The following is a 16138-nucleotide window of genomic DNA, read 5'->3' as shown; positions in this document are numbered from 1 at the left end:
GGTTATGTTGTGGAATAAAGAGCACAAGTTTATTTCTTGCTCACTAAAATCCCCTGAAAGTCCAGAGAACTTCTTTGCATTCACTGGGGATTCCTGCAGGTTTCCATCTCATAGCATCTTCACATCAACATGTGTTTTATGGTCACTATGGCAAGGGAAGCAAGGGCTGGGGAGTCAAGTGCCAGCAATGAACCTTGCAGCACACAAGTGACTCAGGCCACATTGGCTCCTTATTGCTTTGGTTGAAACTAGTCACATGGCTGTGCCTAACTACAAAGAGTGAAGAAGTATAACCTTCTGCGTGCCGATAAATAATAATAATAATAAAAAACTGGATATTGATAAATATTGTTATGTCTATTACACTTAAATAAACTGAAATTGCATATTGTAGACTTAATCTCTATTTTCTGAAGGCTGAAACATATGTGGCCTCAACCAGTCTTTTAACCTAAAAATGAGGACACCACTCTGGGGCATGGCAGAAGCCTAAGTTAAAAGGAACTGGAGTCCCTGAATGATTTTGTAGAGTAGGGCCACTACACCAGCCTCGAATTCCCACATCTGGACTATTGCAGAAGACAGAAATAAACTATCAGGGACAAGTCCCTGTGTCTTGAAGTCTCTCTCAGTTACTTAGCCTCTATTCCAACTAAAGGAGGAAAAAATCAAGACAATGGTCTTAACTGGAGTTAAGGCTTGTATCAGGAAAAGCATGGTGGCATTAAAATCAACAAAAAGAATATCAAGACACATCTGTTTATTTCCAACCCAATAATAAGTTTTGAGCTGATAAGAACTAAAACACAGAAACTATTTTTTTCAGATCTCTTAAGATTTAGCATGTTTATACATCCAGAGGATGCTCTTTTGTAGATAATTGTTAGCTGATCAATAAGAAGAAGAAGCAAAAATATAAGAGATCAAAAGTCTATATCTAGCTATATCAAAGACACAAGGATCTCTGAACTGTACACGCAGCCTCCAAACTGAGTAGGACATATGCCACCTAGACACAGAGAAAAGGTTGGAAAGTTAGTCTTCTAATGGAAAGGGAGGTAATTCTTAGTGGAGAACATCCATTGACCCATTGCTCCTCCAAACGCACAACGTGAAGTGGTTTCACCATTCTGAACACCACTAGAAAAAAAGACCATAACTACATAAGAGACCCTTTTGTTTGTTTGTTCTTTAAGTTTTATTTTACTTATATTTACTTATATAATAGAGAATGATTAAGGATTTTCAATAAGGAGGTATGTTTCTTTTGCTTTTTTAGTATAAGTGATTTTCTTTCCCTCTCTATTTCTAGGATGACCAGGGAGGAATTTGTTTCAACAAGTAAGGTCATAATCATACCCAATAATTTTTTATACTTTGCTTGAACACGGAAAAGGTTCACCTGTTTGTCCATTAGAAATATTATATTACAAGTATTACGTTACGGCAAAAATAAAGCAGAATACAATTTTCTTCTTAGGCACGATTAACTGAAACATGCATCCGCCAAAAGAGGGTTAATATCCTGATCTCGTATCCAGATAAATGTCTGAGTGAAATGATAGCTTTAAAGAGGCCACAGGAAACAATACTAAATAAAACAAAAAATTAAACAAGTGACAAAATCATTGAAGGAAAAGTAAAAATAAATATGTTGATAATAAAATATGTATTTATAACATAACTCATAATGATGTATTTATGTTTACCTCATTAATCTGATTATTACCCAATTTTCTTTTTTACATTTAATTTTTTTAATGTTTACTTATTTTTTAGAGAGAGAGAGAGACAGAGCATGAACAGAGGAGGAGCAGAGAGATAAGGAGACACAGAATCAGAAGCAGGCTCCAGGCTTCAAGCTGTCAGCACAGAGACCTATGCAGGGCTTGAACTCACAAACCAGGAGATCATGACCTGAGCCAAAGTCGGACGCTTAACCGATTGAGCCACCCAGGCACCCCTACCCAATTTTCTTATTAAGTTGGTTTCATAAATATTTATTTCATTAGCCTCAAAACATGTTCATGGTGAAATCATTCTAAGTGTGTCTGTAACCAAAATCAGCATGGGGAATGCATAGATTGGAGGACAAGACCCTCTAGTGTGGGTCAGGGGACTACTGAGGGTAGCAGAGACCATTCAGGGGCAGCTGAACTGGAACTGGCTGAGGTATGTGCACTACACATTAGAAATCAGAGTTGGAGCTTGGGAAGATTTGAATTCTAGTCCTTAACTTCAACAGTGACCAACTCCAGAGCTTTGGTGTTGAGACACAAAGGGGCTAAGCTCACCCAGATATGAGCCAGTGAAAACAGGCAGAGGAATTAGAAAATTATTTCCTTTTAAACTAACAAAAGAGAGATTTGAGAACAGAGTTTAAATGTGCAGACACCTTGGCCGTGCATACACTGAACCCAGAATTAGACAACCCTATCCCACTATCCTCAGTCAGAAGCATAACCAGATAACTGCAGGCCCCCTGTGGGGTGGAGCCTGTGTCTGAAAACCCAGGACAAGGAGCACTGCAGAATGTGTGTGTCCTGTGACAGATCCCTTAGAGAGAGAGCTTGAGGGCCTGAAACTGCACACCTCGTTTCTCTCCCTAATTCATAATCATCCAACTCACTCTTACCTTCAACGGGGAAGAAGCCAGGAGTGTTTCAGGAAAAGTCCCTCATCAGGGACCCTAGAGGAGTGGAGAAGCCATCCCTCCTGAGGTAAGTTACTTCAACTTTATACAACTTAAAATTTCCTATCTGTAAACTAGTATCTCCAATATGCCTTTTAGCTATAATATTTATGATTTTAAAAGCCTCTTTGGGGGCAAGTCTATACCCAGGACTGGTGAAGAGAGGGTTGTGTTTCCAGGGGGTCACTTAATGGCCACTCAGAATGGGAAAGTGTTCCTGAGCTAACTGATATACAAACTCTGTGCCATCAGTGTGTTTATGCTATCATATTTCAAGGAATATATATATTAAGCACCTCTTATATGCTGGTGAACAGAGTGACAAATAAAGCAGATCAGTTGTCCAGCTGCCTTCCTAAAGCTTACCCTCCAGTAAGGAGAGACAGTAAATAAATAAGCACGATGTGCAATTACCAAAGGCTTTAAAGCAATAAAAAGTGGAAGATATAGTTGTAGGGAGAGAGAAGGAACAACCTTCCAGGCAGAGGGGATAGCATGTGCAAAGGTCCTGAGGCTGAAACGAACATAGCACTTTTGAGACTTTAGAAGAAGGCTCTGGCTGGAGTTTAGTGAGTAAGGATATGAATGGTACAAGTTGAATATAGAAGCACCAGGCAGACAGGGCATTATGGACTATGCTGGGGAGTTTGGCTTTTATTTTAAGTGAATGAAAAATTCAGTTAAGAGTTTTAAGTTAAGAAAAGATATGATCTAATTTATGATGCTAAAAAAAATTTACTTGGCAGTGTGCAGAAGAGATTTGAGGCATAGAGGATCAATATTCCCATGACATAATATAAGCCACGTAGGCAAACCTTAGAGGAAAAGGGAAAAAGCATCCTTTGGGCCTCTGGAATGTAGTTTTTGTGAATGTAGTTCCCAGAGTTCCTGTGTCGCAGTCCTCATTGGTAAGAGCTCTGGATGCTTACATGAGTCATTAGAACCAAGTTGGTAAATATCTGATAGTTGGGTGGGATGACATTAACCTGTCATTTTATATATTAACGTTAACACTATTTACTGCTTAGTTTAGAGGAATAGAAGTGAATTTTTATCCAACAATCCCCCAAATACAACTTATTCCAAATAGATATTTGTACTTGTTTCATCAAAATGGCTTTCCTTATGCTCCACTCGCTTCTAGCTCTCAGAAAGATACATTTAAAATCTGGATTCTGCAGTCTAAATTTTGTCCGGTAGCTCTGCTCAAGTTCATTTCCCCCAGTATACAGAATGAACTGACCCACTAATAAGTGAACTAATTTGTGTTTACCGCGGTGCTAAGCAATGTGGGGTATCACTGGTGAGTTTTCATCTTGGGCAAGGTCAAGGGCTTGTTTACATAATGATTATGACCATATCTATGCCTCCCCCCACTAAAATGTTTCTGGATATCTGGGATCCCTAAAATATTTTTTTCTAGACCTGTTTATCCAAGTCTTCTTAGAGGACACGTGACAGCAGTGTTGATGGGGCAAGTATACCAAACTGGCAGTCAAAAGTGTGTTATGTGCTTGGAACAGCCCCTTTGTCTTGGTAAAAGAAGGGATGGAAGAATGGTTAGGGGTAGATGGTTTTCATCTTGAGAGTATTTTCAAACTTCTGGTTACTTTTATAAGCAGTAGCTGGAAACAATACCTCCTTTTACTTCACCAGCTGTCCTCAAATTACTATCAAGTCACCCATGGCAAAAGTCCCTATAACATAGAAAAAGAAACAAACAAGAATGAGAGCCTGTAGTGACTGCTCCAGTAGCTGTCCCTGAAGGAAGTACCGCTAAGGTAGAGCACTCCTAACAGACCCAGGAACTTGGTGATGGAGCAAGGGAGCTGCAGGTGGGAGAGTTACCGGTAGTCATTCACAGTCCTGAGACTGGCCACCAGGAGCCTCCTACCCACCCTCGCAACCCAACCAACTGCCACTCACTGAGGGCCTCCTATAGCCCGGGCCTCAACGGGACAAACAACAAAACTACTTTTCTGCAAAAGATAGAAACACAGCTCAAATTGACTTCAGCCAAAAGGGAATTTATGGCTCATGTAACTCAAAAATGTAAGGTAAAACAATCTAGCATGAGGCAACACTGGAGAAAAAAGCTCCAGTGGTTTCTTGGAAGACTGAAGTCTTGGTTTTGTTTTCTTCAATGTTTACTTCATTCTCATGAGTAGCTCTTCTTGGAGGTGAGGGGTCTCTTGGCAGTTCCAGGCTTACAGTGTAGCAACCAAAGTGGAAACTGAGCTGCTGCTTCTCCTGGTTTGAAAAAAATCCCAAATTGGCAATAATTCCGTGATCAGGTGAAGATCTGAACCGGTCACAAGCCTGTGACTTGTGTTGTTTTGACCAAAGGAAGCTGAGTCATGTCTCTACCCACATAGAGAGGAAAAGTAGGGGCAAAGTGGGGGTGGATTCAGCTCCATTCAAATGACATGGATGAGAATTTGCAACATCCAAAGAATGGGGCACAGTAATTGCCTAAAGACATTTTTACTAGAAGAAAGGTAATAGTAAAGCAGTAGGTATCCACCAAGCATTTAAATACCACTAGCCTTTGCATGAGGTACAAAATAGGCTTGCCCTCACAGTTTCACTGCAGGAGGAGGACGGTTCCACAACACAATGCCGTAAGTGCGGTAATTAGAGTAGCCATATGCCATGGTTAGCCAGGACAGTCATAGTCTATTCCTGATGTCCCAGTGTAATTATTAACAATGCACCCCTATAACTCTCAAAAGTGCCCTGGTTTGGACAATACATTATATGCCCACCCAAACAATAACTGATATATGTTCAAATGCACATAGAAAGAAAGGAGAGGGAATAACCAGCTGTGACAGAGGTGAATAGGGTAAACTGGAAAGGCTTAATAAAGAAGGTGATGCTTCACCTGAATATGGAAAGATGTGTGGAAATGTTCCAAGTGGCTGAAGAAGCTGAGAGCATCCCGAGCATCAGGAAAGGTATGAAGATACGAACAATCACTTGGTGGATAGGAATTGCTCCCATATTTCTGTGATTCAGAAGGATCAAAGGTGTGCAGAGGAAAGGGGTGAGGGAAAGGACAGGAAAGGTGGGCCAGGTAACCAGCTTCTGATCCAAAGAAGAAACACCACATTAAAATGATTTAGCCAAGTTTATAGTATCTGGAAGTAAGCTAAAGACTGCCATGATTAAGAGAAATTTTTAAAATAGGCAAAACTTTTTCTTTTATTTCTGGTTCCATGAAACACTGAAGTATGTCATACCTGAGAAGTGAAACTGAGAAACTTGTTTCACTTCACTTAGATTCACAACACTGGCTGCTGAAGATGTAACCCAGACTGGAAAGATGAAAAATGTCCTCTGTCAGACACAGACATAAGTTACTAGTTTGGATCATATGTCATTCGTGACTCAAGTAATCATGAACGTGAAATGAGAAAACAAACAGTTGTGTTGTATAATATGTTTTCTGCTTATCCTTCTTGTGAGATACATTATATATTAAAAAAAAAGACAGAAATAGATCTATCATAGGGTGTCAACAGAACAATACATTTGTCTAAAGAACTGGAAGAAGTGTATATTATAAGTTGTTCCTGTAAATTGTATCCCAGATATGCTGATTATTTTGTATTATTAGCTTCACGTGGCCAAAAGGAAGGTTTGTTCTTTAGTGTTAAATTGTTATATTTGCAGTTGGAGAGGGAGAAGGAAAATGTAAGCTTGCAATTTTATTACCTATGAGAACTGGCTTCTTCCTAGTCCTATATTTTCTAGTCATAATATCACAATTCCACAAATCTAGTGGATATCACAAGTCATGATATCCACCCCCTGCTCCAGTGCAAAGATGTCAAAGTTTATTTCACACAAAGAAAATCTTAAGGTGAATAATGGAGTTGAATGTATTATAATTTCAAATATTTTATGTATAATAGTTATTCTCTAGAGCTATGTGGGTGAGGTTAAATATCTTTATGTAATAGAATAAAAATGAAACAAGAGGGTTAAACTCCAATAAATCATGTCCATTTCTAGCTAAAACCATCTATGAAACACATATTGTGTTGTCCACATAACACCGCATATTTAGTTGTGATTTGGACATTAACACAGATAACCCTTGAGGTCTGATAGTAAATTTGATGCCTCTGTTCTCTTTATGCTTCTGTGTAACTTCTCCATCCTTGAAATTTTCAAACGTCTTAGCAGTTCATATCAGACTATACCGCCTTTTTAACTGGGGAATAATTTACAGTGTTGTATTCACTTTAGGTGCACATTACAATGACTCAACAATTCTATACAGTACTCAGTGCTCACTTTTTCTGTAGTTGGCATCCACTAACCTCCTGGTCCTTTGTTCATAGAAGACTTCAGTATGTGAATCTCTGTCGTCTCTACTCCTGTATCTATCATCTGTGTTGGTGACTTCAATATCCTTGTGAAAAACTCATCCCTCACATGGCTTCACAGTTCCTTGACCTTCATCTCCAGCATCTTCTTCCCATCTTACAATAGTTGGCCTCTCCCACAGGTATATCCTTGACCTAATTATCACTGACAACTGTGCTCTTCCTCCAATTTTCTGTATGCAGTTCTTTAACCTCACTGCCCATCATTCTCACATTCCCACTCAAGCTGGGGTTTGATCATACCAAGTTCTCTGAATCATCAATCTTTATTCTTGTCCATTCTTCATGATCTCTCTTTATTCTGTATTCTTTTATTCCTTATAGAGCTGATATTTCATGTTATCACATTATATCTATGTACTTTAAAAAATGTAACTATGATGCTCCTTTTTTCTTACTTTTCCTCAAAAAACTCTAGCTCTAGTTATCCCACTATCTCTTTTTTTAAACTGTTTATTTATTTGTTTTTGAGAGAGAGAGAGAGAGAGAGAATATGCATGAGAGTGGGGGAGGGGCAGAGGGAGAGAGAGAATCCCAAGCAGGCTCCACACTGTCAGCACAAAGGCTGATGAGGAGCTCAATCCCACGACCAGTGAGATCATGACTTGAGCCAAAATCAAGAGTCAGAGGCTTAATCAACTGAACTACCCAGGGTCCCCACACTATTTCTTTTTTTCACATTGGCAGCTGAACAAGTCTGGAGAAAATCACTCACTTCCTGCTGACTGATTCCAATTTAAACTCAAGACCACAAATCCCTACTGGGTAGTCAATATTGCACACATCTTAATCTGTGCTGGTTTCCCACTCTCCAAAATCAGACTATGCCATAATTTTCATATCTCCTTATGCTGCCAATCTGCATTCCAAGTTGCAATCCACTTCCTGTGCACCAGTTTTCTCACACCTTCCATTGTAAGAGATGAACATGCTTCTGCCAAAGCCAACACTTGGGTGCATGCTCTCCAGCCCATGCCTTTCCTACCGTAGAACTCTCTTCCTGAAATACTCCTTCTTTTCCTCAGTTTATCCCTCTGAACTTACTTATTCCCACTAGTATAAACACGTTCTCCTGGTTTCTTCCTCCACCTCCTGCTATATTTTCTCCTTTTGAAGAAAAACTTTTCAAAATTGTTAACTATAGTTGCTATCTCCATTTCCTCTCCATTCCTTTCTTCTCTCAGTCCATTCCAATTGGCCTTTGCCCCTATTCCTCTGAAACTGTGCTACATAAAGTCAACAACCACCTACATTCTATCACATTTATCTTACTGGATTTCTCATGAGCATTTGGCACAAGTGACCACTTCCCTTTATAGAAACAATTTCCTCTCTTGATTTCCTCTTTCCCCACTGGCCACTTCTTTCTTGATCATCCTTTTCTGCTCAATCTTCAGTTGGTTTCTGAAATACATCATTTCCATATTAGGTCCTCTGCTGGGAATTCCCTTTCCCTCAGTCTTTCTATAATAATATCCTACATGTCATTCAAGTCTCACCTTAAATAGCTCCCCATTGGAAGGGCATTTTCTAGCAACTCAATTTTAGTTACCCAGAAAAAGTTTTTTATCTTCACTATAACTTTTAATATATTTATATGTATTTGTTTATTGTCTGTCTCACCCCATTAAAATACGAATTCCATGAAAGTAGGGAACACATCTGTCTTGTTCAAGGTTGTAAGCAATTAAAAATATTTCTTGTGTGAATTAGAAAATTAACATTGATTTGCACAGTGACAACTATTATTTTTTCAGTAACAATTGTACCTTCATTCCATTTCAATGTTTATCGAAACATTTGATGCCATAGAGATGAAAATTTCTCCCCCTATCCACAAAATAAGATTGGTTTTCTTTTAAACTCAAAGAAGGCCTAGAATTCAATAAAGTTTTAGAAACCACTGCATTTACTTTGATTTCTGTTTTCAAATACTAACCTAGGAACTTTAATACTAATCCCTTATAGGTCAAGACCCACTCTTAAAAAAAGAAAAGCTCAGGGGTGCTTGGGTGGCTCAGTGGGTTAAGCATCCAACTTCGGCTCAGGTCATGATCTCACCGTTCGTGGGTTTTTGAGCCCCACATCGGGCTCTGTTCTGACAGCTTGGAGCCTGGAGCCTGCTTCAGATCCTATGTCTCTCTCTGTGCTCCTCCCCTGCTCATACTCTCTCTCTTTCTCTTGAAAATAAATAAATGTTGAAAAAAAAAGAAAGAAAAGCTCCTTCAAAGGCAGTGACAGTAGTTAATTTAAAAAAGTGGGGGGAGGGCTTCTAATCAAATCATAGACAAATATACCACAAGGATGGTTTTGTGTACCTCAGATTAAAATTTAAATAGTAAGATTTAAACTTAAATATATTAAAATTTATTTAAATACAATCCTAGATTATTTTCTATGGCATTGTTTCATACAAAGACATCATTATTTGTTTTTTTTCAATAAGTTATGATAATATTTTATTTACAATTTTGATTATTTTTTAAATTCTGGATACTGAAGTGGAAAATAAATTCTGGAAACAGGAATCTCAAAAACTTGGGTAAAATTTTACTTTAGTAATTTTTCAACTAAAGAGTACATCAACTAAAAAAAAATCTGTCAATCATTAGTTACATAATTCATGAAATTTAGAGCACTTTTTTTATGGTAACCTAAAGACTCATGTGCCTTTGTAAAAATGAGATTCTATAATTTGTTTCATAAATATAACAATACTAGGTGCTGCCAAATATCTCCCTTCAGTATGTAAAACAAATGTACATTTCTCAACCTCTTTTGATTTTCATGCCGAAAAAATTGTTGGCTGTGAGATTATTTGTTTATACTATAACAGGGCAAATGAAATTTTACCCCAAAAACAAATACTGGGCTTTCCTGGCCAATATGAATGATGACTCACTCTGGATTCATAAAAAGGCAAATCCCAGGGAAAAGAAAAACACATTTTTAAGGAACTTTTTCTCATAACCTTTCAGTTGTGCAAAGTATTACTATCCAATGTTACTTGTCTAGGGACGTTAATCCACACATAAGGCATTACTCCAGCGAGGCAATAATATGAATATAATCTTTTCAAGTAAGATATTTTAAGAGTCCACAACTGCAAACTTGCTATCTGAAATTTGTCATTTTTGTAAAAGAAATAAATCATTGGGGGGGGGGGGCAAATGATTGAAACAAAGAAATAGAAGTAGGCTATTTACAGGGTTGTGTTATCACAAATCTTTTATTTTAGAGAATTTTTGGGGGGGTTTTATCTTACCAGACAAACTATTAAAATATGTTTTCCAATTCAAAACTAACCTTCAACCTTCAGGTGGTGATCAAATATGACAGTAAATGGGAGTAAACAGGTGTGACTTTTGTTAAATGAATTATCCTCAGTACTAAAATTTTTCTTATATTTTACTGAAGACTATGAAAAAGAAATTAAATGAAATTGGCCTTTTTAAGCATTGGTTTTTTTCTTTCTCTAATACTTTTGACAAAAATTTTAAGTTTTCCTATTCCTAGAGAATTCTTTGCAAAACATGTTGTCTTTCATATTATTGGCCAATGTTTATTTTTCTAGTTTTATGCCACTTATGGGAAACAGATGAAACACTACATTTATTTGAATTATTCTTGGATACTGAGATACCATACTTTTATACCTAGGCTAAATACTGTTCTGATGTAGCAAATGTTAGACCCTACACTCTCCCTTTAGAGTCATATCTGTGATTTGATTTTTTTTTTCCAAGTCATTAGTCCTCCATTTCATTCTTTTTATCATGGCCTTAAATATCCAGTGAGACCCTAGGATTCCTATGTTTGCTCATCTGAACGCTAATAACCCACTCCTTTGAAGCTGCTTCGACTACCGCTGCACAGCAAGGAGGTCATAATAAGGGTGACGGAGATAATAGCAGTCAGTGTCATCCCCACCATCCCCACTGCTCGCGGTCACCATTTCTTCAGACCTCGGCATAGTCTCCATTCCTTATAATGGCTAATGAACTAACATTTCCAAGAAACAAAGTCTGCTTTTGCTCAGTAATCTCAAAGCGCTTTGTAAATGTGACTTTTAAATTGATATGCTAATCACAGGAGCTAAGTAGAAAAAGATGCAGAGTAAGAGGTTAAGGTTAAGCATGTCATGGGGCCCCTGGGTGGCTCAGTTGGTTGGGCGACTGACTTCGGCTAGGGTCATGATCTCACAGATCGTGGGTTTGACCCCCGCATCAGGCTCTGTGCTGAGAGCTCAGAGCCTGGAGCCTGCTTCTGATTCTCTGTCTCCCCCTCTCTCTACCCCTCCCCTGCTCATGCTCATGCTCATGCCCTGTCTCTCTGTCTCTCAATAATAAATAAACGTTAAAATTTTTTTTTAAAAAAAAGGTTAAGCATGTCATATACTCTTGTTTAATTTGAGTAATTGATGGAGCATGAACCAAGACCCCAAAGAGCAGTGAAGGATATAGAAAGGAAGTCTACAGACACTTATGTATGTACAAAGTCTGGTTCCCCTGAAGAGAAGGATCTGCAGGAAGAATATCAAAGAGGAAGAATATCAGAGTGAATATTTTCCATTGTTCTTGAAAATGATACCACTAAAAGAGGGGTTGGCAACAACACCCTTGTACTTGGGAGATTTACAGAAGGCCTCTGCAGAGCTATTGGGGTTCCAGGCAATTCTGATGATGGTGTCGTGAAATTTGAAGGGCTGAAAAAGATGCCAGACTGAAGAAAAACAAAAACAAAATGCCACCTCTACTACTGTAGACTAATCACACCCAAAATTCCTCCCTAGAAATGGAGTACTTTCCTTTGTGAAGTCTTTTGAATTTGTGGTGGAGGCTCCCCAAATACGAGTTAGTGAAACCATCTGTGGTAGCATCCTGTGGAAACCTTATTTCCAAATGATGCTTGGGCTTTATTTTTGAGAGTTCTTAAACTCACTCACCTGGGTGGCTCAGTGGGTTAAGCATCCAACTTTGGCTCAGGTCATGATCTCTCAGTCTATGAGTTCGAGCCCCACACCAAGCTCTGGCAACTCAGAGCTCTCCTCTCTCTCTGTTCCGTGTCTCCTCTGTCTCTGTTCCTCCCCTACTCTCTCTCTCTCTCAGGAATAAATAAACATTAAAGTTTAAATAAATTTTTTTAAAAAGCCAACACACTTATGATTAAGGGATTCATAATTTAAGTCATTAATTGCTTGTACTTCAGAAAAATTAGTTGACATGTGAGAGTGAGATGCTAATGTGGGGAAGATTCCAGAAGACAGCAGACAGAGAGAGAGAGAGAGAGAGAGAGAGAGAGAGACAGACTTAAGAGCTAAGCAATGGCCCCAATACCAAAATCAGTGATTTAAAAACTTTGCCTGGTCCTAATAAGTCCATCAATTTAATGTAATGATATTTTGCTGAATGCTTAGAAAACTCATCGTGTGTCAAGTATTGTTTTAAATGCTTTACAAATATTAATCGATTTAACCTTCATAACAACCCTATGATGTAGGTACTAGCATTTCCCCCACTTTATAGATAAGGAAATTAAAGCTAAGGTGAAGATATGAAGTCATTTACCTGAGGTCAGGGAGCTATTAAGTCACTGAGCTCCTCAGTTCCTGCTCCTAGCTACTGGGTACTGCTACCTTTCAGATAGTGGGCTAGGCACTGAGAAATCAAAAATAAATGGCCCTTAGGAAATTTTAGATTTGTGGAAAACAACTGGGAAATCAGGTTCCTGCCATCTGTGCTTCAGGAAGAGAGAGCATGAACTGGGTCTTCTCCAAGCAAATCTTGGTTGACCTTCCATCCTGCTCATTGCCGCTCACCATCTTTGCAAGAACCCATCACTTAGCTTGCCCTTCATCTCCTCTGTGTTTTTGTCAGAAAAATGATAAGAAAATTTGAAGATATACTCAATTTAGAGTGGAGTCAGTTTTATTTCATTTCGAAATGGGATGTAACTGGGTATTGGTCGTGATGATTCTAGAGATTCTCACTTGGGAAAAGATTTGCCACAGGAAAAGGATGAACTCTCGGGGGAATCAACGCAGTCATCAATTTCATTCTTACAGATCCATCCTTGGTTTGCAAATGAGACGAGAGATGCAGCTGCAGGTGAGACAGTACTCATTTCAAAGAAGTACTCGGCAGACCCCAGCTTTAAAGTGTCCACAGCTGTTTGAAGCTGTGCTTTGCATATTTACCTCTTTGTTTGGTCCGCTACTCCTTCTGCTCAGAGATTCAATGAGACAACTTACAAAAAGAATTTATAAGAAAATAAGTTGTTTTATAATTTTCTAATAACAGCTTTCAATCTGTGGGAAGAATTTTTTTTTTAGTTCCTCATCTTTTCTTAACTAGACTCTATTCACATAAATAATTCAGTGGATTCTATTTAATTATTATCCTGATAAATGATATGACCTGTTAACTGGGAAGAATGCCAGATTTTAAAAAATTAGTTTAATGCTTTTCAATTACTTTACACTATTGTCACAGCATAACACCTTACTAGCTTAAAGTAGAGAGGAAAGGGACGCCTGGGTGGCTCAGTCGGTTAAGCGTCCAACTTCAGCTCAGGTTATGATCTCATTCATGGCTTATGAGTTTGAGCCCTGCATTGGGCTCTGTGCTGACAGCTCAGAGCCTGGAGCCTGCTTTGGATTCTGTGTCCCACCCCCCACCCTCTCTCTTCCACTCCCCGGCTCATGCTCTATCTCTCTCTCTCAAAAATAAATAAATGTTAAAAAAATTTAAAGTAGGGAGGAAAAAAGATCTCAACTTGTTACTAATGTCCAAAGCTGTTTACAGTAGTTTATAGTACTGAATTAATGTTACTCATCTAGAATTTTGCATTTATGAACTCCAGAGTTTTGTCCTATTCTGGCCATTAAAATTGTAGTATCTAATGATTACTTTAATTATTCTTAATTATTCAATTTTTAATAATTGGAGCATATTTATTATATCTCCATAAGTGAAAAGAAAACTGTTTCTGCTTTTCAGTGTTCTTGAACTATTGCTATCTCCGATAGTTATGTTAATGAAAAGGATTATTAAAGTGTCTAAAATATACCAAAAGGACTTACATGTCACTTTGCTAACATTATGGAAAAGAAATTATTTTTAGTCTCATTTTTCAGTTAAGAAGCATGATGCGTAAGTGGATAACCGGCCCATAGTGACATAGCCTGTGGTTTTCAAAGCCAGGATTCTTAACCAGGCATTCTGATTCCTGACATCACCTACTTAACCACTGTTACATCTCCCTCTTTAGAGGAAGAGCATGTATGGGGAGGCCTTAGATGTACTCAGTGGAGTTCTTGACATGGGTACATTTGGCTTAGAGATGAAATGTGTTTTTCATGGGCAATCGAATTGTCTCTGTGGAAAATACTATATAGCTTCTTTAGTATTTGCCAATAATCTATTTGATTATTCTCCTTTAGGTACAGGCCACTAGTAGGATGGTACATTTTGACGTTTTGGTTTTGGTCACTGTGATTTGTAAAACTTGAGGCAATAGTCGAACTTTTCCCATTTCTATGTAGTTTATGGAATGGACTCTGTGTGTCATTTAAAAGTACTTTAGCTGATATGATAGAAGGACAATGGTTCTTGGAGTCAATAGGTTTGATTTTTAGTACTGATTCTTCCAACTACCAGTTTTAACATGCTGGACAATTTCTCTCTCTCTCTCTTTCTCTCTCTTTCTTTCTCTTTCTCTCTCTCCCTCCCTCCTTCCCCCTTCCCCCTTGCTTGGAAGAGAAATAAAGATTTCTTGTTCATGGGGATCTTGGGGAAGACCAAATAAGATGACATATAAAGCACTTAGCAAATGTGTCACTTACAAAGCGGGTACTGAATACATGTTACTTCTCTCTCCTTCCCTGCCGGCCCTGCTGCTATATTTTAAACTCTGGTTACTGACAGTTTTATAAAACTGCTATGAAATCTGAGGGGAACTGAAACTGTCATTCTAATTCATGGAAGTTGGTTATCTTCACAATGGTCTCAGGCCCCGAATATGTGGCACAAATGTTTTTGTGAGCCCCACTAAAACAGAAGGAAATTTGTTTGGATATTATTTTACTAATCATTCGTACCCATCTTGGCTGTGGTGCACTATCTTATTTCTATTACTCAAAGCTGTATTTAAAGCAAACTTCTCCCCAATTGCTGATGATAAAATGTAGCTTCGGAGCTGGCTCAACCAAATCTTTGTACATTACTTCATGCTTCATTCATTTATGTTTCTAATCTCAATGCCATTTTCAATATGTTTAACTGTAAGCTGTGTATAACATTAAAATGCCTCTATCACCTTATTTTAAAATATATATAAATAGTGTCATTCATCTTATAAAAATGTAGTAAGTTGATATTAATCTGCAATGATGTCTAATTATTCTCATTTTAAAGATGCAGAATCTGATGCACAGAGTGACTGATTCTCTTGAAGTCATTTGGAATCTATCAGTAATATCTGTGAGATGTTTTTGAGTTTCCCAAATAAATAATATCACTATATTCTTTATCATAGAAAAAATATGTTATATAAATAGAAATATATTTTGCTCAACTTTCACATGTGCTTACATTTAAAGAAATGAAGTGGGGCACCTGGGTGGCTCAGTCAGTTAAGCACCAGACTTCAGCTCAGGTCATGATCTCATGGTTTGTGGGTTCGAGCCCCACGTTGGGCTCTGTGCTGACAGCTCAGAGCCTGGAGCCTGCTTCAGATTCTGTGTCCCCCTCTCTCTCTGCCCCTTCCCTGCTTGCACTGTCTCTCTCTGTCTCTCAAAAATAAATAAACATTACAAAAATTTAAATAAAAAAGTAAAGAAATGAAGCAAAGTTTTGTATATTTAAGATTAATCTGACACCATCCACTTAATTATATGACTAGAAGTAGAAGCATTTTAAAACATGAATCCCTTTAATTTTCTTTCTCTTGCAGATATACCAATAATGATTAATAATAATAATATAATCTGTCACTTATTGAGATAACTGTATCAGTCTGTCTATCTCTTTGGTTCCTGGATCTGTGCTAGGCA

The 16138-nt window shown here is 38.0% G+C and overlaps 1 long non-coding RNA gene across 1 annotated transcript; it reads right to left on the bottom strand.

Annotated features, from left to right (window-relative positions):
- Nucleotides 1-12995: 12995 nt before the first annotated feature.
- Nucleotides 12996-15440, bottom strand: LOC113601547 (uncharacterized). The gene is made up of 2 exons (XR_008299380.1): nt 14168-15440; nt 12996-13331 (listed from the first exon to the last, which is right to left on the bottom strand). It is a non-coding gene; the product is annotated as an uncharacterized LOC113601547 (long non-coding RNA).
- Nucleotides 15441-16138: the final 698 nt, after the last annotated feature.

This window comes from Acinonyx jubatus, chromosome B3, assembly GCF_027475565.1.
Source record: "Acinonyx jubatus isolate Ajub_Pintada_27869175 chromosome B3, VMU_Ajub_asm_v1.0, whole genome shotgun sequence".
NCBI lineage: Eukaryota > Metazoa > Chordata > Mammalia > Carnivora > Felidae > Acinonyx > Acinonyx jubatus.
This window is presented reverse-complemented; position numbering and strand designations above follow the sequence as displayed.